Raw genomic sequence first — 23249 nt, 5'->3', positions numbered from 1 at the left:
TAAATGAATCTGGAAAAAGTTATTCTATGTGGAAGAAGTTAGTCACAATAGACCACATATTTTATAATTACATTTACATGAATTGTCCAGAACAGGAAAATCCATGGGTTTGGTTACCAAGAGCTGAAGAAGAAGAGAGGATATCTGCTAATAGGGATAAGATTTCTTTTGGGGTTAAAAAGGTTCTAAAATTAAGTAGTAGTGATGGTTACACAACATTGTGAGTTAACTAAAAACTGCTAAATTGTATACTTTAAAAGGGAGAGCTTGATGGTGTGTAAAATACATCTTAATAAAGTGATTCCTTTAAAAAAAAAAAGGGAGAAAAAAACCCTAGGATACAGGTAATATATTAAAACTTAAGGAAATGATAAGCCTCTCCAACACTCGTGCATATCTTAATCTGGGAATAAGCCAAAACACTTAAAAATTATATGTACAAAAGCCTTGGCTGGTATTTGCAACTCAAATTTTTATGTAAGAACTCAGATTTTATTGTTTCTTTGTCTTTGATGGTAACTCTTTATTCCCCATTTCAATGCACTAAAATGATATAGCGCTATAATTCTTGCTACTAATGTGATTAATTCACCTTCCAAGAAATGTAGAAATGACCTGAATGGCAAACAAGTGAGATATGGCAAGAATTCACCTGCCCTCAGGATCGATCTCTTTAATGTTAATTTTATCAGGGAGAGTTTAAACATATGACATCATAAATCCAGGATCCTAAAGTCAGATTGGCAAAGACGTTAGTAAAGTTGGCCATTTAACTCCCATAGCACCACAACTGTATCTTAGCAAAATATAGGCTTTTCGTATCCCCTTATGATGTCTAAGGAATTAAGGTAAAAAATTCTGTTCTGATAGTGGAAAATAGGTCAAATGCCTAGGTTTTGAACATGTGCCCTCTATAGAATAGAGGCACATAATTCAGGCTTAATTGTGGCATGTTCTTAGAAATTATTTCTACAAAGGAGCAAAACTATTTGCTCTCTCTCAATAAAAATAGTATAGTCCTTTACTCTTTTGTCTACTTTTGTCAAATTTAGAATCAAAATTTTTAGGAGAGCTACATGATTATTTTGTAATTTTTGACCATTTGGTGGGAATGAACATATACTTTACAATTTTTTAAAAATAACAATAAATTCTTAGATGTCTTGAAGATATTCCATGATCCTCTGTTGCAACTTTCTGTACTGTTTATTTTTACTTAACTTTTACTTTAGTTTCCGGGGTACAAGTGCAGGTTTGTTATATAGGTAAACTCATGTCACAGAGGTTTGTTGGACAGATTATTTTATCATCCAGGTACTAAGCCTAGTACCCAATCTTTTTTCTACTCTTCTTGTTCCTCCTACCCAACACCCTCAAGTAGACCCACGTGTCTGTTTTTCCCCTCTTTGTTTTCATGAGTTCTTACCATTTAGCTCCCACTTTTAAGTGGGAACATGGAGTATTTGCTCTTATGTTCCTGCTTTAGTTTGCTAAGGATAATATCCTCCGCTCCATCCATGTTCCAACAAAAGACATGATATCATTCTTTTTTATGGCTGCATAGTATTCCATGGTATATATATATATATCACATTTTTGTTATCCAATCAGTCATTGATGAGCATTTAGGTTAATTCTACACTCTTGCTATTGTGAGTAGTGCTGCAATTAACACTCATGTGTATGTATCTTTATAAATACCCTTATTTTTTGTGCTGTTTTGTTGCAGCAAATGAAACCAGATTTTCTCAATAGTAGTCCACTGCATGGAATTAAGATTCATGTATGGAGGTGACAGGTTATTCCCGTAACTTTTAATTCAAAGAAATACACAGTCATTCAATATATGTTTACTATACTGCCTGTATTGTCCAAGCCTGTCCTGACTTCCGAATTTCCCCTTCATGTCCTTAAGTAGATAAGAATGTAAAATGCCAAGTGACATGTTCTTGGTTTGAACATATATAGCTCTGGAAATGATATTTTTCTCCAATAACCTTTTTATGCTCCTTGAGATTCAGTTGTAGGCCAGTTCTAATTGTGACTTCTGTGACTGCTGACAATTTGCAATCTCTGGGTCTGAGATTTCTCATCTATAAAGTGAAAGTATAAGCATAAATTATTACCAGTTATGAAGATCTAATTTAGATGAAAATGCTCACTGCTACCCCTTTTTATATCTAGTAAATAGTTAGAAGATGTTGACGTCTGATGTCACTTTGCCAGCTGAAAACATCTGGGGTCGACAGCGTCTCTGCTGGAGTTTTACTTATATCCGCTGGACTAGTTTCACCCATTCAGTCTAGCAGGTGTGCTTGGCTTGTGCAACCAGCCTGGATCCCATGACTTCCAAGGGTGAGCCAGTTGTGGAGTGACAAGGGTGTGTGAACAACCAAGTGTGAGGTCCGGCCACTGCACACGATCAGGCATGCTGGCTATTGCAGCAGGGCAGGCAGCTGCAGGCACCAGCACAGGTGCCAGCTCCATGAGAGGTTGATATAAGACCAGACGTACTGCAAGAGGCTTCCACTCTAGGTACCAGTGTTTGGACAAGGGGAACACAGTGTTCCCAAAAGCTCAGAGATGCCAGAAACCGCAGAACTCCAAAGAGGGTATTATAGCGTAACACAGCCCTGACATGGGGAGCCCCTAGGTCTGGGCTCCCAGAAGGTTTGCAGCTCTTCTGCTCTCACTGCCCACAGCATAGTGAGCTGTGAGGGGGATGTTGCAGAGCAGGTGCGTTTCAGCCTGTTTGTGTTAAAATTCTTTCAGACCTGCCTTCTTGTTCTGGCCTGTGATTCCTGGGCTAGCCCAGCTCCACTGCTGCTTCCTGTTGTTTGGGGCAACTGCCTGGTGCCAGCAGAGGGCAGAAGGGCTGTAATGTTACAGCAGGTCTGGCTTGAGGAATCTTGAGGTCTGGGCCCCTAGAAGGGTCACCACTCTTCACTCCCATGGTCCAGCAGCATGTCACTGTCCATTACTTAGCGAGCCAGCCAGAAACATGGTTCTTATCACTCCCACTGTTTGGTGGGTCTTGAGTTCTTGTCTTGTGTCCAGGAAGAATGAGGTTATGTGGATAACTGGAGGTTGAACAAGGTGGTGGGAGTTTTACTGAGTTTTGGAACACCTGTCAGTGGAGAGGTTACCTGAAGTGGGCAGCTCTTATCTTCAGGCAGGTCATCCCTACAAGTCTATCAGTCTGCCTGAGTCTGGGGATTTTATGAGCTTAGAATTGAGGAAGTGCATGCCGGTTGGTCCGTGGGTGGCCATGGATAGGCCTAGAAAAAGCACCATTCAGTTGGCTGAAAGGCATCAAGAAAGTTCTGGCTCCAGGTCACTGACTTCACCCAAAACTGGCATTCTGGCCCTCAAGCTTCAGGCTTGATGATGGGGTTTCACTAGGGGGCCATGGCTTCCCACCTAGGAACCTGTCTGCCTCTGACCACCATCAACATGCCCTCCAAGGTGCCCAGGCTGTCTGTGACGAGGGTCAACCACAGCCCCATGCCAAGCCACTCTCAGCCTCCCGGCCTCCCTTCTGTGCTTGTTGGTGCCCAAAGTTTTAGCCTTAGAAATGGTTTCCAAAGGGGGCCAAGACAGCACAGTACTGCTGTGTCAGTGCTGCCCCAAGTGCATGCATACCTGGTCAGGTCACAACAGCACCTGGGCTTAGCTATCAGAAAATGTCCACAACTTTTCTCTGCCACAGAGCAGGTACTTGGAGCAGGGAGAGGCCAGGGAAGTGGTACCAGCCATTTCTGAGCCTGTAGCAGTAGGGGGCTTCCTGGGCCCCTGAGAGCAAAAGGATGCTCCTGTCTGAAGCTATTGCTGGGCAGCTGCAGCTGTGCCTGGGAGGAGGGGCTCCCACCTCACTATTCAGTAGGGTGTGGGGCGTCTGCTGGGATCACATGTTCTCTGACCCCATCAGTTCCACAGAGCACACAGCCCCAGCTGCACCTCCCCTGCTGCAGCTGGTGTCCTCACAGCAGCCACTCCAAATGGGCTTCCACTGCCCTCAGTGTTTATTTTTTACTTCAATGCATACAGTTGCATATAGAGTTTAACATGAGACACCTGCTGGCATGATGGCATTTTTCTTTAATGTTTCTATTCTTGTTTCATACTCATGTTTTCAGTGCTATCTTCTCTTACAACAGAAAATATTTTGATGGGATTTTTTTTTTTAAAGAATGCCAATGTGTAACTCAAATATTTAGTTGTGTCTATTTCTTGACCAACTAAAGAAGCATATTTGTAAAATACATACTATTTTCTCTCCTTCTCCTATAATATAAAAGGGCAGAATTCCTTTAGCTAGCATTCCTTTAACAGAAATGCCTAATTCACCCCAGTAAGAAAGGAAATTTTGTGAGCGTATTTTTTTGTAAAGATGGGGATAATTTAAATTTATACTTAGATTTACTATGACAAAATGGATTTTTTTATCTCAGCTCTTTGCAATGATGATTTTTAATTTTTTGATTCCTAACATAATGTGTATTCTTTTGCCATAAGTGTTTTACAGGTAAAAGTATCAAGTGGTTTGTATGTTCCATATTATTTTTATAAATGGATGGTCTGAGAAATCAAAAACAGTTTACCTTACTAAGATTAACTGCTTCCATCCACTGCACAGAAAACTGGCGTGGTATTCCCATTCCCTAAATTGTCAAAGACTTGGCTAAGGTTATGGCTTAAGTGTTCTACATCCATGACAAAACGTTCCCCTGAAATCACAAGACATCTTTGTTTGGAATAATTCCTTCCAGATCTGCTATTTTCAAAACTAAACTTATTAGACCCTGGTTGAAATGGGCACAAAAGTAATGTAAACAAAATTTTTGAGTTTTTATATGCTTACTTTGAAAGATGACTTCACTAGGAAGCTTATTAGCACCTGTTTGATTATTAAAGGGGCCTATCTTAGAATTGTAAATTCTGTGAAAATCGCAATACACAACAGTCTTCAGGTATGATTAACCTCTGTGTGAAATAGGATTTTAAAAATTATGATTCTTTTCATACTGAAGGGAAAAGCCTCATTGTTAGGAACAAATCTATTATCTTAATAATGTGATGTATTATCTTCTCCGTCCACATGAAGGATCTGCCTCTAGATTCTATTTGAATTGAGGGTTTCTACTGACTTAATAATGTATACTCTGTCGTTTTAGCTTTACTGGAACAGGCGTTCGCTGATTTTAGAAATCAACTAAAACTGTCCAAACTAAGTTTTTTTTCTTGTAGGAAATTTTTTTATATTTTTTATTTCTCAGCTCCCACCAAGATTTGACTTTTTATCATTAATGTTATGAAATGATAGAGATGCTATTTATAACATGTCATTGCTGCAAGGACTTGGAAGTAAGAAAATTAACATAAGTCAACTCAACAAACATTTACAGAGCATTAACTATATGCCAACCAGTGTCAAGCCTTGAGAAATTAGAGTTGAAAAATGTACTGTCTTCCTTCAAATTGCCGGCAACATAGTCGAGGCAGAAAGCCATAAATTTCAGTACCGTAATTGTATGCATACCAGTGGAAGAATGTAATCAAAACGTTTTGCTTTACATACAGCAAAGGTGAAGTCCAGTGACATAAAGTAATTTGCCCAAAGTCACAAAGATATTTGACAAAGATCCAGCATAAACCCAGGCCTTCTAATTTCTTCTCTATGGACCCAGAGCTGAATTCTGTAAGAAATGAATTATTTCTTGTACTTTCTTCTTCTTCTGAAAACTGAGAAAAAAAACCCACAACAGTCATAAACATAACTAACAATATAAAACATAATATACTAAATTTTTCCATTATACCCCCATGCCCAATTTACTCCCCTAATTACCATATCGCCTCCATTTTTCCTATCAGGGTATAGGAAGGAAAGTAACGTTGAGGCATCTACCCTGCTAAATGATGTTTTTTTAAGTTCGTAAGGAACATTCCTGAGCTTTTAGATCTTTTGCTCCATGGCTCTGCCACCCACTTCTCACCATCAGCAGAGAAGGGCTATCAACACGATGAGCTCCACTACTCCTCAGGCCTCTGCCCTTCCCAGAGGTGTCCAGTCTGTGATGATGTGTTTGCATATTTTGCTATTATTAACACTACAAATAATAAGATAATTTTACAGAATGTACATGTCCTTGAACAAATAATTTAATAGGAAAGCATCTCTAAAAATTTAATTGCTAAACATAGATGTACAATTTTAGATTTGGAAAGGTATAACCTGTATGTGTGTGTGTTTGTATGTATATGCGTGAATTATTTATTCATGTCTCTTGCCTATTTTTCAATAGGAGTTTTACAAAACACTTACTGGGTTGTATAAGTTCTTATATATTAAAATATGTTTTTAAAAAATATCCAGGAATTTTTCTTTTATTTTCCAACTTTATGATGTATTTTGCCACTCAGAATTTTTTATGTAGTTAAATTTACTCTTTCCTTTATGGTTTTTTACTTTCATGTCATCTTTAGAAGGACTTTATCCTTTTCGAGTTTCCAGATGTACTCACTATATTTTCTTTTGGCACTGTTAAAATGTTTTTTATTTATTTTATTTTCCTCTAGATGAATCTGAATTAATTTAGTTGCAAGATATGCTGAAGAAATAAAGGACAGCTTTATTTTTTGGCGAAAACCTAGCTAATAGTCTCAATTAACATTACTGAGCAATCAGTATTTTACTGATTTAAACTATCAAAGTGGTATTCTTATTGTCATTATAATTTTCATTTTGTAAATGTATGTGCCAAAATATGTTCCATACCAATAATAAAAACTCTTAAAACAGTTTCACATTTGCCAAGAATTATATGGCTATGGACAGAAGCCAAGTCAATCTTTGCAGTTTTCAGTTTGACTTTTTCTTAATTTTTAGTGATTGAGCAGAGCAATCATTCCTGTTGCTGTACAAAAATATATGAACCTAGTGACCCTTCTCTGAAAAACAGTTATGAGACAACATGTGCTGAAGCCCCATGGTAAAAGTAGCATGTATATCATTTGAGAGAAAAGTGCAATTTCTTTTCACATTTAAAGACAGAAAGCTTCAGTGAAGCAAATTGGTGTTCCTTGTATTCAAGAATTCTCTTTGCTCAAATGAGCAACATCTTCTAAAAGATGTATTGGGGTCATTGTGCCACTTATAAATCTGCATAAGCTACACTGGGCACAAGATAGTCTACTTTGGAGACAAAAACCAGCTTGCTGGTGTCTAGAAGTAAGGAAGGTAACCTACCTTCCTGGAAGTTCTTTTGAGAGCATCTCAGCACTTACACTGTAGAGACACAAGTTTGGAGAAAAAAATCCCATGATTAATGAGGAAGCCTATAAAATAAGCCTCTCCAAAGTCCTGAATTATAAAATTGGAGACAAGTGGCCATAATTTTATTGAGATCTGCCAGCATCATGCTGAAGATTAGTTCTACCAATATTCTGTTCTCTTGTCTCCCACTGTCCCTGTGAATAAAAGAGCATGAATGGAATAGTTTAGATAATATCCTCATCTCTTGAAATGGTGATTTATGAAGCTCTGCATTTATTTTTCTAAATCCACCCATCTTTTCAAGCACCAACTCAATTTTCGTTTTTGCATAATGCCTCAAAATGTTGAAAATAAATCTCATAGCCTTGGATAGTATTAATTTATGGTTTAAACCCTATAGTTTGTACTTGGCATAATCTGACTGTTGTTCAATTTTTTTCTAAATGTTTATAATTCTTTTCTTCTCCATGTGTTGTAATTAATCAAGGACAGAATTATGGGTCACGTTTTATGCTGTCCTCCATAATGCATAGCATAGAGTCTAGAGATCTAGAGGTCAAGTGACATTCTAAATGCATCTTACCTAATCATTCCTAACTCATTAGAAATACGATTCTCTTTCCCCACTCTAATTATCTTGTTCTGTGATTCTGTCTTGTTTCAACAACATACAGGAAGAATTTGTGTCTTTAAGCTTGTTCTTAGGCAAACAGAGACAAAAATTCTTATTAATATACACTTTCTATCTGAACTTTTCTGGCAGAAATAAGCTGCAAGGCTATCATTCTTTCATTTCTAAACAAAAACCAAAGGTGGATATCAGTGCAACAGGCCATTTACCAAGCAGAATAATCTTACCCATTTACCATTATTTTGTTTAAAAGTTTGTGCATGACTTGAGGAGTGCTGAATATTAGGGTTGTTTATCAGGGATTACAGCAAGTTAAATTGGACAAGATTAGTAGCTAATTAAGCAAATGCGTTTTTTTCATCAATATATTTTGTATTTCTTATAAAATAATACATATAGTAGGTCTTATCTTTTCAGTTATTTCAGTCACTATAGCAATCACATAACTTTCTATTAAAAACAAATACCATAAAATAATAAAGTCTCTCTTTGAGAGCTATTCTAGATAATAAACTACTATGAAGGCATTTCTTAGGTAGTTTTGGCATATAATTGGGTTTTAAGTGCTCAGATGAATCAAGAAAATCTGCATTATTCTGGGACAAATGGATAAACTAAAAGAGCTTGTGTCAGCCTAATTTGTATTATGATCCATTGTAGTATCCGAAGATTACATGTACATTGAAGAATGGCAGTGCATCATTGAATAGATGTGTTACGGAGCAGAGATCTGCTTTCTACCATTCTATGAGTTTGGAATGCCTTTCTTGACAAGCTGAGGAAGGAAACTTTACTCGTGGGGTAGTATTTTTTCTTCCCTACAGGTTTAATTTGTTTTTGACTGAAAGAGAGCATTATGCTTTTGGCAGTGCACAAATTAAAAATATTAATGAACTGCAGTAAAAAGTAAATTTTTTTTAATTAAATCACAATCAAAGTTTATATTCATATCTCAGACTTGTCAGCCTGTCACTGTGTCCCTAGGCTGAAGCAATAGAAGGAAAAATCTGATGAATTTTATTTCCTTGTGCTCCTGGTTATTGCCAAATTCTTTTAGAAATAAGAAATGTTATTATTTCCTTTCTCAGTCCAGATGGCTACTGTTTTTATGTTCATTAATAGAGTAAATCAGAAGTAAGAGACAGAAAAAATTTAATGGATACTATTTTCTTCTTTTATTATAATTTTATATTTGGTTTCAAATGCCATAGAAACTAAAAATTAAATTATTCAAGTTAAAATCAATGAAAAACTTGTTTAAACTTTGTGTTTTGCTAAGTTGGTACAAGATCTCACAATGCTAATGCTGAATTGAATGCTAATGGAAAAAATATGTACATTCATGCATCAAAATGACAGTTTTTGTGCCCAGAGAAATGCTATTGGCTTACTTTCCCAGTGAACAACCCTTCATATAGGTGGATATAGTGGTTTAGCTTGGAAATCATGTCATGACTCTGAATCAGACTTGTCTAATTATTGAGGCTTTGCGAATCCAGCTCAAAATAAGGGAGTAGTTTGAACAGCAGAGTTTGTCAGTCTTTGCACTATTGACATTTAAGATCATCCTATATATTGCAGAACTCTTAGCAGCAACCCTAGTTTCTCCCTACTACATGTAGCAGTAGCCAGCCACTTCTGATCATCGCAAGTGTCAGTAGACATTGAGACTGTCTCCACTTGGAAAGTAAGTTCACCCTTTGTTGGGGACCGTTGGAATAAAGTGGATATAACTTCAATAGAAATCATATGCTCTCAAGGCATGTCCCATCTCTGAGAACCGATCATTAAAACAAGATACTAAGTAGTCGAAATTATTATTTGGCATGTAATTCTATTTTAGCCTGTTTTTGTTATTGTTGCCAGAGTTATATATTTTTCAATTAAAAGATACAAAGTAAATAGGATCAAAGCTCAGATGTTACCAGCTAAGTATAGTGATACCTCATTTATTATGGTTGGTAGATTCATGGAAACTGCCGTCCTAAGTGAAACAACGTATAAGAAAACCAATTTTACCAAAGATTAATTGATATAAACAAGAAAACAATTCCTATGGCATATTTCTCCTCACAAGTACATCACTAAATTTTTACATAAAGATTCAAATCACTTCTAATATTAAATATTAAAATAAATATGAGCTATACATATGTTTCAGAATGATTAATAGAAATACTAATTTACCTATTTATTGTAGCTTAGGGTCTCAGGTGGCCTTATCCTGTCCAGGCAGCTCAGCACAAGGTGGGAATCAACCCTGAAGAGGATGCCATGCCATCATAGAGCATACACACACACACACACACACACACACACACACACGTAAGGTCTCTCTCCGTCTCTCTCTCTCTCTCTCTCTCTCTGTCTCTGTCTCTCTCTCTCTCACTCTCAGTCAGACTAGGACCATTTAGATGTGCCAGTTCACCTGGAGAGAAGATGCAAATTCCATACAAATCACAACCCTGGGTGGAAATCATTTTTTTCTCATCAATGTTATTAGTAAACAATATTGAATTAAATAACATTATTCCAGGAACTGCTGTGTGTGTGTGTGTGTGTGTGTGTGTGTGTGTGTGTGTGTGTGTGTCTCCAACAGGTAGGTGTCAACTAATGATATTAATGTAGATAGACAACTCTCTGGATATACTCAGAAAATAATAGTGTAGTCTTTCATACCTTAAAGAGAAAATTTGAAAATGAAAATAGAATTTAGTTAATGCTTTAGGAAATAAAAATTTTTAATTCTCTTATGGATCTCTTAAATTAAAAAACAAAACAGAATAGGCGATATTAAATCTTTGCATGAAGTCAGAATGACCTGAATTAAGAAGCAGTCCTTCAAATCCATCATGAGTTGCTTTCTAATGCATAAGTGGGAATCAAGTATTTGAAATTAGACCATTAACGTTTTGTTTTTACTTATTTACCATGAATTAAATTTTGTTACTGTAGGCCTAATTCTTATAATGGGAAAGATGATTAAGAAACTTACTTAATCATCTTTCCCATTATAAGTACAAGTACCTCTTGATATGTGGAAAGGACTTAAGACATTAAAGTTGAGAGTTCTGGGCTTTGCCTTTTTTTTTTGCTACTGATGAGCTATGTAAATTAGCCAAATAATCTAGCCTTATTTGAGGTTTAGTTTCTATAAAGAAGAAAATAAAGTAAATCCCCTCTTACCTACTTTATATTTTTGTAACAAATGATACTAAGCTTTAAAACCTATTTGCTACACAGATAAGTTCAGGTTGCTCTGATAATCTTTTTACTTAGCAAAATGACATTCACGGTAAGAATGGCAGAGATCTATTCTAATTTTTTTTCACAAAAAGAAACAAAATCTGCTTTTAAAAACTAATTGGATGTGATCAGCATGATGCAATTCCACTGAACCACAGCTCTTTCAGACTAGAAGATAATTTTATAAATATTTACATAAATGTATATAAAATATAGAAAAATAATATTCTATTAGTTGACTTTAAGTAAACAGGTTTCCTCAGCAAGCGTATTCATATATACATATACATGATGAGCTCAATCTATAATGGAATGTATCTAAATTTCCAGAATATGATTTAATGACTTCTATATAAATGGTGATTACAGTATTTAGGTCAGTAATATAGACCAAATACTACTATAAAAATTTTCCCCTTTAGGATTTGCTTAAATTTTTTCTTCTGATAAATAAAAATGATCTACATTACCCAAATACTGTCTTCCTCTTTTAGAATGGCTGAATGTGAAATGTGCTACTTAATAAAGCAGATGCAAGGTTTGTAGTATGCATTAAGATAGATTGCTTATGTGAAATGGAAATGAATACCATAAATCAAAATAGCTCGTTATTCATTTCTTGTTGTATAGTAATTTATCAGTTTTATTTTTAGTTTTTTATTGTTAAGGTCTATAGTTTACTACCTGAGTGTTGGCCTACTTGTAAAATTTGATTACATGTATGCCTCTACCACAGCAAAAGAGTGCACATATCATATTGCGACATTTCAGTTGTAAGAGATTATTGAGAACGTTACAGAAAATCATATTAGTTGATGTCTTATCAACATTTAGTAAAATTAATTTTGATATTTTACAAATAATAACATAATACTTCAAAATAGACAATACAATCCAAAAGAGAAATAGAAATATTATAGGGGTATAGAAAGTTGTAAGAAAATACTGAGCACTCATGACTAAGCATATTTTAAAAACACTCAGTTTGTTTTTGTATTTGAATCTCTGCAAAACCACAAGTTCTTACCTTATAATTTATATGCCAATTTATTCAGAGTAAGAAAATGTTTTGTAAGATCTTAAACCATTGACATTCATTCACTCACGAAATTAAGACTGCAGACTTGAAAAGATATAATTACCGTCCTTGAGAGGCTCATGGTATAATTGATGCTATATAATGTAATCTGGAGGGTCTTTAAGAAAGATCTTCTGTGATTGACAAATGGAAGGGAAAATATTCTAGTTCGAAGAATTATAATTTTAAAAATTATGTTTTTTAAATTTACAATGAGGTTTAACTAAGCAAAAATATAGAAAACACACCGTGTTTTTCTTGGAATGGCATTCTGAATTATATTTTTGAAACTCTAGGTATTATGCAAGTTTTCACCAATTTTAAGTGAATTTTCATCAAGGATTATCTGACAACTATAGACTTCTGTCTTTCTTTTTAAAAATTAAATATCACTTTTTTAATGTCTGTAAAAGTGCAACAGTTTTGTTATCTCTACATTAGAGCAACAGTGAAATACTCTCGAGGACTTTGAAATTGGGTTGTTCTCTGAGAGTTATGTTAGTAAAATTCACAGTCAATGACAGTGATTAGCCCACTAGTATAAGAATAATGGCAATTCAGAAAAAATAATGGCAATAATAATAATGCAAATAATTGATACTGTGTGACTCCAATCAAAAATCCTCCCAAAGAGAAATGCTGAAATTTACGTACATTTTAGTAAGAAGAAATGAAATATAAAATATTCTATCCCATTTGGGTTTCTTACTTACCTTAATATTTCACCCTGGATGACATTGCCAGCAAATGTGTGAGGGAAGAGAATTGCCATTCTGAAAAGAAACTCCAGGTAGGTAGAAAGAGTAAACACATAGCTGAATGCATCACTGATGAATGTCCTAAAATTGATGAAATTGGGCCCTGCAACTGCAGAACTTTCTGTAAACATATTATTTCTAGAAATCTCTTTTTTCAATTTGACTAATATAAGCAGAACTATAGAAGTAAATCAACATAGTAATCTTTGCTGTTATTGGTACCAGTTCTTATGGAAACATCTCTCTGGCATTGAAAGTCTGTTCTTGGCTTACAGAAAGTCCTTATAAACTTGGTACTATGTTTTTGTCTCATATTTCTAAATGAAAGAAGTACATTAAAGGGTGAGCAGTTTTCCTACTGGCAAGTGTGTGTCCGTTAGAAGTAAAAAGTGCACTGAAAGAGAGAAAATAAGTGAGTACTCTAATAGGCCTAAGGAATTTCAAAGCATAACAAGGTGGAGTCATTGACTGTTTGGGCAAATAACTAAAGGTTTCAATAGTCCTTTATATAGCAGAATGCAGGCCAATAGAATAGTAGCACTGCTAACTCTATCATCAAAAATAAGAGAAAGTTACAGGATGTGAATATAAGAGAGAAATTAAGTATTTTACACATTTTAGAAAAAAGTTTTATTTTAAAGGAAAAAGCTTAATTTATCAGATAATTCATATGCAAAACAATTTTTTCCTCATAACTTCAGAAAAAATGTAGGCTATTGCATTATTTTAGAAATGGTAGGCTAGATAATGTAAAAGTAAACAGTAATCACACTGCTATTCCAATGAGTATGCCAGGATCCGTACTGCTATTCCAGAATGCTGGCATACTTACTGGAATAGCAGTGGTATTCCAGTGGTACAAATCATTCATTCCTAAATAATAAATGATAGCAGTGGTTGACAAATGGAACCATTTGGAAACAATGAGTGGTAGCAGTGGTTGACAAGTGGTAACATCGCTACCATTCCTTGTTTAGGAATGAATTATTTGCACCAGTTCTATTGTACATCAAAACAAGCACCATCCTCTATTTTGTTATAAGTTCTATTAGGGATTAAAAATGAAATATATCTCATCCATGACATAATGATTTGTATCTTGTATATATTGAATAGTTACTTGAAGGGATTTATTCACAACTGTGTGATCTCTGAGTCCCCAGAATAGATAGGCTGCCAAAAAAAACTCTTATTTTGTTTTAACAGCACAGTGGTTTAATTAACAATACCCATAATTATAATTTTGAGAATATACCTTATATGTACATAAATACCATTTTAAAAGACATTGGAAAAATACTGATTACAAAATAATTGCTTTATGGCGTTTCAAACATGTCAGTCAGAGGTACATATGCCATTGTTAGCAACTTGTAATTTTAATAAAAAGCCAGCCGGGTGTGGTGGCTCACGCCTGTAATCCCAGCACTGTGGGAGGCCGAGGCGGGTGGATCACGAGGTCAAGAGATCGAGACCATTCTGGTCAACACAGTGAAACCCCGTCTCTACTAAAACTACAAAAAATTAGCTGGGCATGGTGGCGCGTGCCTGTAATCCCAGCTACTCAGGAGGCTGAGGCAGGAGAATTGCCTGAACCTAGGAGGCGGAGGTTGCGGTGAGCCGAGATCGCGCCATTGCACTCCAGCCTGGGTAACAAGAGTGAAACTCTGTCTCAAAAAAAAAAAAAAAATAAGCCAATCTGTTCATTTAGCTTACCTTTAATCACAGATAATATTTTTATTGGGTGGTGTTTTTCACTTCTAGTTCTTTTAACTTATTCTATTATTTTATCCTTGCTGATAACAAATTATTTTAGTGGGTATGGCCAATGGTCTTTTGGATGCAAGATGTTTCAGACTTTTTAATGTTTTCCGCCTTTTTGTTTCTTTCTATTTAATACATGTCCCACAGCAGTACTACCTACCTCTCCCCATTCCTAACTCAAACAGGCTTTTCTTCTTCTACATCTTATATTTAGATTTCTGTTTGGCAGAATAGTTGGATACACTATTGAGTGTTTTAAGAGTTAGCAAAAGTATGATGATATGTAATGACCTACTGTAAATAACAATAGTACTCCTAACTTATTTTGGTGTCTGATAATACATAAGAAGAAAACTTCATGAGAAATACGTAAACATAGGAAACTTGATCATATATGTAAAATATTTTAGAATAATCATTTAAGAGAAATAGTTTTTATCTAAAATATATAATACTTGATAAGAATGGTTTTCTTTTGTAACAACTGTGTATTTCCCTAGAGTAGGGGGTAATTTACAACAAGCTATTTGGTGATGAGAGTAGTTGTAAGAGAAGTACTATTATTCATAATGATAGCTGTCATGAATTCAGTATTCATGTGTCAGGAACTATGTTATGTGTGTTACTTAGATTATTTAACTTAATATTCATGATGAATTTTCAAGGAGATATTGTTATGCCCATTTTAAAGATGAGAGAACCATTGTCCAAAGCCATTAATTGGCCCAAGATCTATGCAGACCATTGTCTATTGTACTTTGAATCCTAATACACACTTTCCACTAAGCAATGCTGCCTCTCTTTGACATCACTACCAGAAAACACAATAAATTTCGAAGGGATTGATTAAATATTAGTGCCATGTATTATAATTAGACTCTTCTCAGGAATGGTGTAAGTTGATAAAGATATTTAAAAATCATTCTGTACAGATAAAAAAAATATTTTTTGATCTTTTTGTACATTAGTGTTTATTATAAAACTGGTGAAGGTAGTTAAATTAACTTAATATTTAGAAGTATATTTTAAAATACAGTTAAAATATTTTCATTAGCTGAGAAATGTTGATAATTACTCATCATACACTATTACTATTTTTTTTTTAATTATGTGCTTCTAAGGTCATGGAGAGCAAAGACCTCAAGTGCTTGAGAGTATAGTTGCTATTTTAGATACTAGAAGTTATCTCATTCTTGGTAAATGTAAAATGAAATAGAAAAGCCCTTTGTGTGTTATATTAAGGCTGCTTCAGAGTGTTTTAATATAACAAGAGAAAATTTAATTTTTGGTTTCAACATAAGCATATTTCAAAATATTAGGTTTCAGGCTTTGCATTCTTCTTTGGCTTAATTCTACATCTAATTAAGCCAATCATAATGTAAAATGTATAATTCTACATTTCAAAATTCTGCTAAAATGCTAATTCATTTATAGTAATTCAGCAGCACAAAACCACCAGCATGAGAATAAAGGAGCCATTATGAAATATTACCTGTCATATGCAATTCCGTGGATATATACTGAACTGTTTTTGAGCAAAGATTCAGCCAAGTATGTAGGATGAATTTCTAGCTTCATATAAAGTGCTCTGTATAGTATTAGAAAATGCTCACATTTATTCCATTAAAAAAAAGAAGAAGAAGGTAATGGCATATAAAAACATTTAACTTCATGAATCTGTTGCTAATTAACAAACTACTCAAAAATTTAGTTGCTTAAAACAATCATTGTATCTTTTCTCATAAATTTTGGGGTCAAGAATTTTGGAAAGGGCTCAGTTGAGTGATTCTTTTGTTTCACGTGGCATCAACAGATGTCTCTTAATGGTTTTCGACTGGAAAATGACTCATTTAGAATCTATAAGATGGCTTCACTTAGGTCTGGCATTTTAGCAGGTATGGCTAGTAGCCTAGGCTCAGCAGGGACTGTCCACAAGAGCACTTCATGTGCACAAGTTGTCACAGTGGTCTCAAGTTGTCAGATTTTCTTCCTGATGGATCAGGGATCCCAAAGAAAGTATTCTAAGAGTCCTGGACAAAAGTTGCAATAATTATTGTGAGATACTCTTGGAAGTTCCAGAATATTATTTTGGCTGCATTTTTGTGTGTGTTGTTTAAATAAGTCTCTAATGCTAGTCCAAATTCAAGGTAAGGGAAATTGGACCAAATCTTTGAATTAGAGAGTTATCAAAAAACTTGTGGTCATCTTCCAACCACCATACATGGAGAATCATAAACCAGATTCTCGCCCAATGTTCTGTTTTTCTCTTCTGATTTGCCTTAGCTAGAGATACTGAGCCCACTAATGATTCAAAATAATATGTCAAGTGGATAAAATATTTTTAGTGAGCTGCAATAATAAAGAATGCTATTTGATGACTGTATCATAGAAAATAGTTTAAATGTATGTAGATGTGCTATACTCAAGTTTGAAAGAGACCCAATGAAAGCTACTTTGTGTTATGAGATTCAGAATATCTATATGTAAATTTTAAAAGTCCATTATCTGGTTTCAGTTGACTTACAGAAATTTTATTTTTAAAATAAAAACTAAAATTAGACCAGGTGCAGTGGCTCATGTCAGTAGCCCCAGCTACTTGGGAGGCTGAGGTAGGAAGACTGCTTGAGCCTGGGGGATTAGGGCTGTAGTGAGCAATGGTCCTGCCACTTCACTGCAGCCTGAGCAACAGAGTGATACCCTGTCTCAAAGAAAGTAAAATTAATTAATTATTTTTCTAATAGACAAAATTTATTGTGTTCTTTATGTTTTCAATATGGTTTTAAAATGCTATGTATATATTTATTCTAACTAACTTCAATTCTTTAGGGTTGTTTTATTATTTTTAATCTCCCTGATTTCTAAGAACAAATTTTAATTTATTTGAACTGATTCTTGGCAAAGAAAGGATCACTTACCAACAGATTTTCTCTCAGATAGATAAACTGTATTTTACAGAACAAATCAACAGCAAAATTATCAGCCACATACATGTATATAATATTATTTTAATTACTATGGTATGGATCAATGTTTCTCAAAATTTAATGTTTATATCTATCACCTGCCAATTTTTTTCAAAATTCAAATGATGATTCCATAAGTCTGGGGTGAAACCTGACTTTCTGCATTTGTTAACAAGCTTCCTGGTGATCGTAATGTTTCTCCCATGTAAATCCCACTTTGATTACAGGAGTTTAAATGTTACAAGAATATCAGATAAACAAATTTAGGCTATCATAAACGTTTAAGTTTGGATAATTGTATTAGTCCATTTTCATACTGCTATGAAGATATACCTGAGATTGGGTAAATTATAAAGGAAAGAAGTTTAACTGACTCACCGTTCAGCATGGCTGGGGAGGCCTCGGGAAACTTACAATCATGGCAGAAGGTGAAAGGGAAGCAGGCTAAGGGTGGCAAGAGAGAGAGAGTGAGAGTGTGTGAGGGCAGAACTGTTAAATGTATAAAACCATCAGATTTCATGACAACTCATATCGTAAGAATAGCATAGGGGAACTGCCCCCACCATCCAGTCACCTCCCATCAGCCTTTCCCTCAACATGTGGGCATTACAATTTGAGATGAGATTTGGGTGAGGACACAGAGCCAAACCATATCAATAATACATTCTATTTAAAAAGAGGATGGTATTGGATCGGCTTTCTGGATCTAGACTCATATATAGATCTGTGTATGGATGGGCTTTATGGATTTTTGACCCTACAAAAATGGAGTCAGAAATGTTGAGTCCTTGTTATTCTTTACTCTCCTGATCACATTCATTTTCTTCTTATAATGAATAAGCTAGCCATAAAGTGTACTAATTGATAACTATTACCTTTATTGTTCTTTTGTTTGTGCATTTCTACTCCTATAAACACATAATTAGTTACTACCACTTCTGTGTCCGCTGCTCTCTCCACTTTTCTCCATGAGCAGTCTGCTTCAAGAAACACATTTTTCTGAAATTTCTTTTTTGTTTTCTCTTAACTACCAGTTTTCTTAAAAAGTAGCTTGACTTGAAATCTGTTTCCCAATAACCACTTCAGCCTATATAATACAATTACTTTCTTGGAAGATCGCTAATACCTCCAGCCATCAAATGTAAGGATTTTCTGAGTCTATTTGTCATCTTTAGAACATCTGACCCACCGTGAAACTATGCCTGTTTGGGTTCCAAGATATTACATTGTTGTGAGCTCACACCATCTCCTCATTCTCTGTATTAATTCCTCTGTTATTACCAACTCTCTAAATGTAAACACAACCAAAGTTATTTAGATTACACTCTTTTTTGCACTCTCTCCCAAAGTGACTTCAACTATCTCTTCATTCAAATGACTGCCATAAATGTCCTTAGCCATTTCTTTCTCATCAGCATGATACTTCAGTTTTCAAAAACTTGTCATCAGTCTCCATAGAAAGCTTCGTTTCTTCCCTCTGAAACTCTCGTGTAGACTCCCAAATTGTATTAATAGCATATTCATCCTTCTCCTCTGAAAAGGAATTATTTGGTCGAATTCAACTTTAATGTTCTATTTCATATCTAATGAATTTCTAAGTACTGTCTATTCTCCTCTCCGAGGCTTTTCATACATGTCTCTATTTGCCACTACCATTCAGAATGCTTGTGACTTGCTAAATGCAAAATGGCCATCAACGCCTTCCCAAATACCAACTACAACAAGTATTACAGTGTGTTGCAAATTTGACAGTGAAATTTAAAACCTTTGAGTACTAACTATTTAGTACAACTAGGAGGTGCCTATAGTCTCTAGGTTGTTCCCCTGTGTTTCTATCTGGCCCCCCTGGCTTCCAAGAAACTGAAGTAATTGAAACTGAAGTAACGTTTCACACTATGTAATTGTTAGGGTAACATTTTTTAATAACACAAGCCTGTTTTTGTCCTTGATTAGTCTGGAGTTTTTAAATGGCTTTTTATTGTATATGAAATATAACTACCACCATGTTTAAAACATTCTTAGTTATTTGCTCTAAGTTTTCAGTTTGCCTTGATATACAAAGAAGACTCCCAAAATGTCTTCTTTGTATATCAAGGCAATGCTATGCCAAATTCCTAAGCTCATCTATGAATGGATCATACACCTCTCTCAATGCCTGTGTATGAGCTGCTCTCTGTTCTTTAATATCCTCCCAACATACTCCACCAGGGGGAATACCTGTTTATTTATTTTTAAATCTCAGAATGAAGTGTTTAGAAAGCTTTTCTGACTTCTAGGGGAATCAAGACCTTCTTTCTCTGAGCTCTTGGCAGATATTTCTATTTTGCTGTTAACACGTAGTATTGTAATGGTTTGTTTACATCCGTAACTGTCTGTTAGATTGTGAGTTGTTTGATGGCAGAAACCACAGTTTTTCCTTCATCTTTATATTCCAAAACTTAGGACTCTGCCTAAAATCTGTTAGAAATTTTTGTGGAGATGAAAATAGGAGATAAATCTCAGACTTAGTTAAGGTCTAAACACAAGACCATTTTGTAATAATGATAATGGTTATATCATATGTGCAATAAGAAATTGCATATTATATTGTATACACAATGAGGAATTGTATATGAATATAATTCAATATCATACATTGAACTAAATTGTTAAAATTTCTGATCTTTTATTTCCTTTATGATTTCCATAACAATACTTACCACTTTCAACTTCATTGTTATTGTTTGTGTAATTATCTCATTTCTCTACAAACATATGTTTTGAGAGCAAGTCCAGTTTTAGAAGAGCATTCTTCCAAAACCATGTAGAGTGCCTTACACATCTCAACTCTAGATATAATCTGTAATAAAATTGCATTACAGAAAGAAATAGTATTAGTATATAAATGTTGTCTTATATATTTGTTGTTCATTGTGTGTGCACTCAAAATACTTATTTCTCTATTTAAAACTGTGTCAGAATCTCTAAGAAAATAAAAAAACTTCAAGTAATAATTTAAAGGAATATTAAAATTTCATTTATTATAAAATAATTTGTTTTATGTAGAAGCTTAAATGCATTTCCCAAGGGCAGCATTACAACAAAATAATGATATTCACATAATATATATTTTTCAAGCAATGTCAATCAAAAGAAAAAATATAGTTCAGTATCTTTTCCAATTTAAATATTTATGCTAGGTGAAAATGCAACATTCTATTTAAGAAATTTCACATTTTGAATGTCATTTATTTTCTTATTCAAATCCAAGTATTTCTGTAAAAATAACATCAGCATGTCAACAGCTTCTTGAAGTCATAAATAATTCAGAAGGATGTATACTTGTCAGATCCAAGCTCCTGCCATACAAGGTTATCTCACAAAAAGGGAAAAACACTGCAAGCCTAGATTAAATGAGCAGCTGGTATGGTGACTCTGATTTGATCATGTTGCTTTTCTAGACAGACTAATTGTTCTAATTTATGGTTATCACCTGTACTTCATGGCGCCTTGCTTCCAGTTCTAATTAGTGAATAATTTTGAACTGCAAAAAGTTTAATTGTCTCTCTTCTTTAAATGAGTGCAGGAAACTGGTCTGTTAGCAAATAGAAGCCCTGTTATTATAACCAAGCCACTTAGTTGGTCAAAATAAGACACTTATTCTTCTAAGTGGCCATTTTCCAAATTGGGATATTTTAAGTATTTGTATTTTGGGGGTAAATACCATTCTAATAGATGTGATTCATTTTAGAGTTCTAATTTGATTTAACTGCTATTTAAACCATCAGATACATGCATCCCCTGTGCTCTGAGAATATGACACCAGAAACCCTAATGTTACAGTTCAAGCACTTCATTCCTAAAGGGGACAAAAAATAACAGAAAGGAATTGTAGCTTAAGTATAAATCCACGAGTTTTAAAAAATATTTTATAAAAAGATAATGCTTATTAATAATTTTGACATAATGTGAAAAGGAAATTATTTAGATCTTGATTATTACCAAATTCTTAAAAACATACCATTGTGCTTGAAAACATGTCTAAGTCTCATGTAACTCAGTAGAAGGTATGTATGTAGAAGAAAAATGTTATCCTTGATTGTATTTCAGAGGAACAGCTTGACTAAAATGTAAGTGCTAGAACTATATGTTATTGTTACTATAGTAACCACAACCAAAATAGTCAATTATCAGTCCTTTTTTAAAAAAATGAATTATTCTTAATTGAAGAAAATATAGCCATTTTAACAGTCAATAAACATGAGTAGAAGGATATATTAAAACATTTTATAGTAGCAGAGAAAAAGTCATGCCAAAGACAAATTTTTTATTATAAAGGTAGACATAAGGAGCAGTGAATTACCCTGTTTCTAGCAACATATCAGCATTTATGTATGAGGATGAGACAGCATCTGAGACTACAGAGAAGCAAAAGACTCCATGCAGATGTTAGGCTAATCAGACTCTTATTTCTGTCATGTCCTTCTCCTAATCTTTCAGGCACCAAATTTGTGGAAAATTTTTCCCAGACTTATAGATACCCCACTAATAAAATGAGATCAAGGTGAACAACCAGCTTTTCCACCCTTTTGCGTGCACTGGCAGGAAACCTGTCCCTGCTCAACCCATAGGAAACATTCATTAACCACACAGGCATACTCATGAGTTCCTAGGAAACACGGAGAAGCTATGTTTAAAACCTTGAGACCTTTGTCTACTTAATGATAGAAAAATACAGATCTTGCTAAAGTGAAGAAACTGGATCTCCTAAAATAAACCTCATACAGGTTGGGAAATATCTTGCTTAGATGACAAGGTAAGTGGAACCCCCTTTGTGGAAGCCTTCATAAGGGAGGTTTTATGAAGGTTTGAGCTGTTTCTCAGGGTTTCCGGATGGGTAAACAACCTTGGGCTGCTATGGGAAACTGACTTCTAAATGTCAGGCACTAGCTGTTTTCCCTGGCCCTTGGGAAACTGAAAAATATGCAGACATCATAGGGAAATTTCATATAGTTAAATGTACTTACCTAAAAGAAATGTTAAAAAATGATTATGCAATCTTTACGAAGATATTAAAATGCCTTCTCTATGCCGTCTCTGAAATCAAGAAATTAAGATTCTATTTTCATTTTACTGACCTCAATTGGTCAAAACAAACAAAATGTTGATAACTATAAGTAGACCTTCTTCGTGTCTACTTATAACTATATACACATGTTCACAAAGGTATATTATTATGGGTATGTGTGGTATGGTTTGGCTCTGTGTCCCCACCCAACTCTCATCTTAAATTGTAATCCCCACATGTTATGGGAAGAACCTGGTGGTAGGTGATTGGATCATGAGGGCGGGTTCCCCCATGCTGTTCTCATGATAGTAAGGAAGTTCTCATGAGATCTGATTACTTAAAACGTAGCAGTTTCCCCTGTACTCTCTTTCTCTCTCCTGCTGCCTTGAGAAGAAGTTGCCTGCTCCTTCTTCACCTACTGCCATAACTGTAAGTTTCCTGAGGCTTCCTCAACCATGTGAAACTGTGAATCAATTAAACCTCTTT

At 34.7% G+C, this 23249-nt stretch overlaps 1 protein-coding gene and 1 long non-coding RNA gene across 44 annotated transcripts in view; one reads left to right on the top strand and one right to left on the bottom strand.

The window, feature by feature from the left end:
• The window catches only part of PTPRD (protein tyrosine phosphatase receptor type D), a 2321819-nt gene that overhangs the window by 935813 nt on the left and 1362757 nt on the right, over positions 1 to 23249 (top strand). The window lies entirely within an intron of this gene.
• Positions 1953 to 10249, bottom strand: LOC116559693. Its single transcript, XR_004272576.1, has 2 exons — positions 7250 to 10249; positions 1953 to 2093 (listed from the first exon to the last, which is right to left on the bottom strand). It is a non-coding gene; the product is annotated as an uncharacterized LOC116559693 (long non-coding RNA).

The sequence above is a fragment of the Sapajus apella genome, unplaced genomic scaffold, assembly GCF_009761245.1.
Source record: "Sapajus apella isolate SASKATOON/1434 unplaced genomic scaffold, GSC_monkey_1.0 scaffold24, whole genome shotgun sequence".
Taxonomy (NCBI): domain Eukaryota; kingdom Metazoa; phylum Chordata; class Mammalia; order Primates; family Cebidae; genus Sapajus; species Sapajus apella.
The sequence above is the reverse complement of the archived record's forward strand: the minus strand, read 5'-3'. Positions and strand labels throughout refer to the sequence as shown.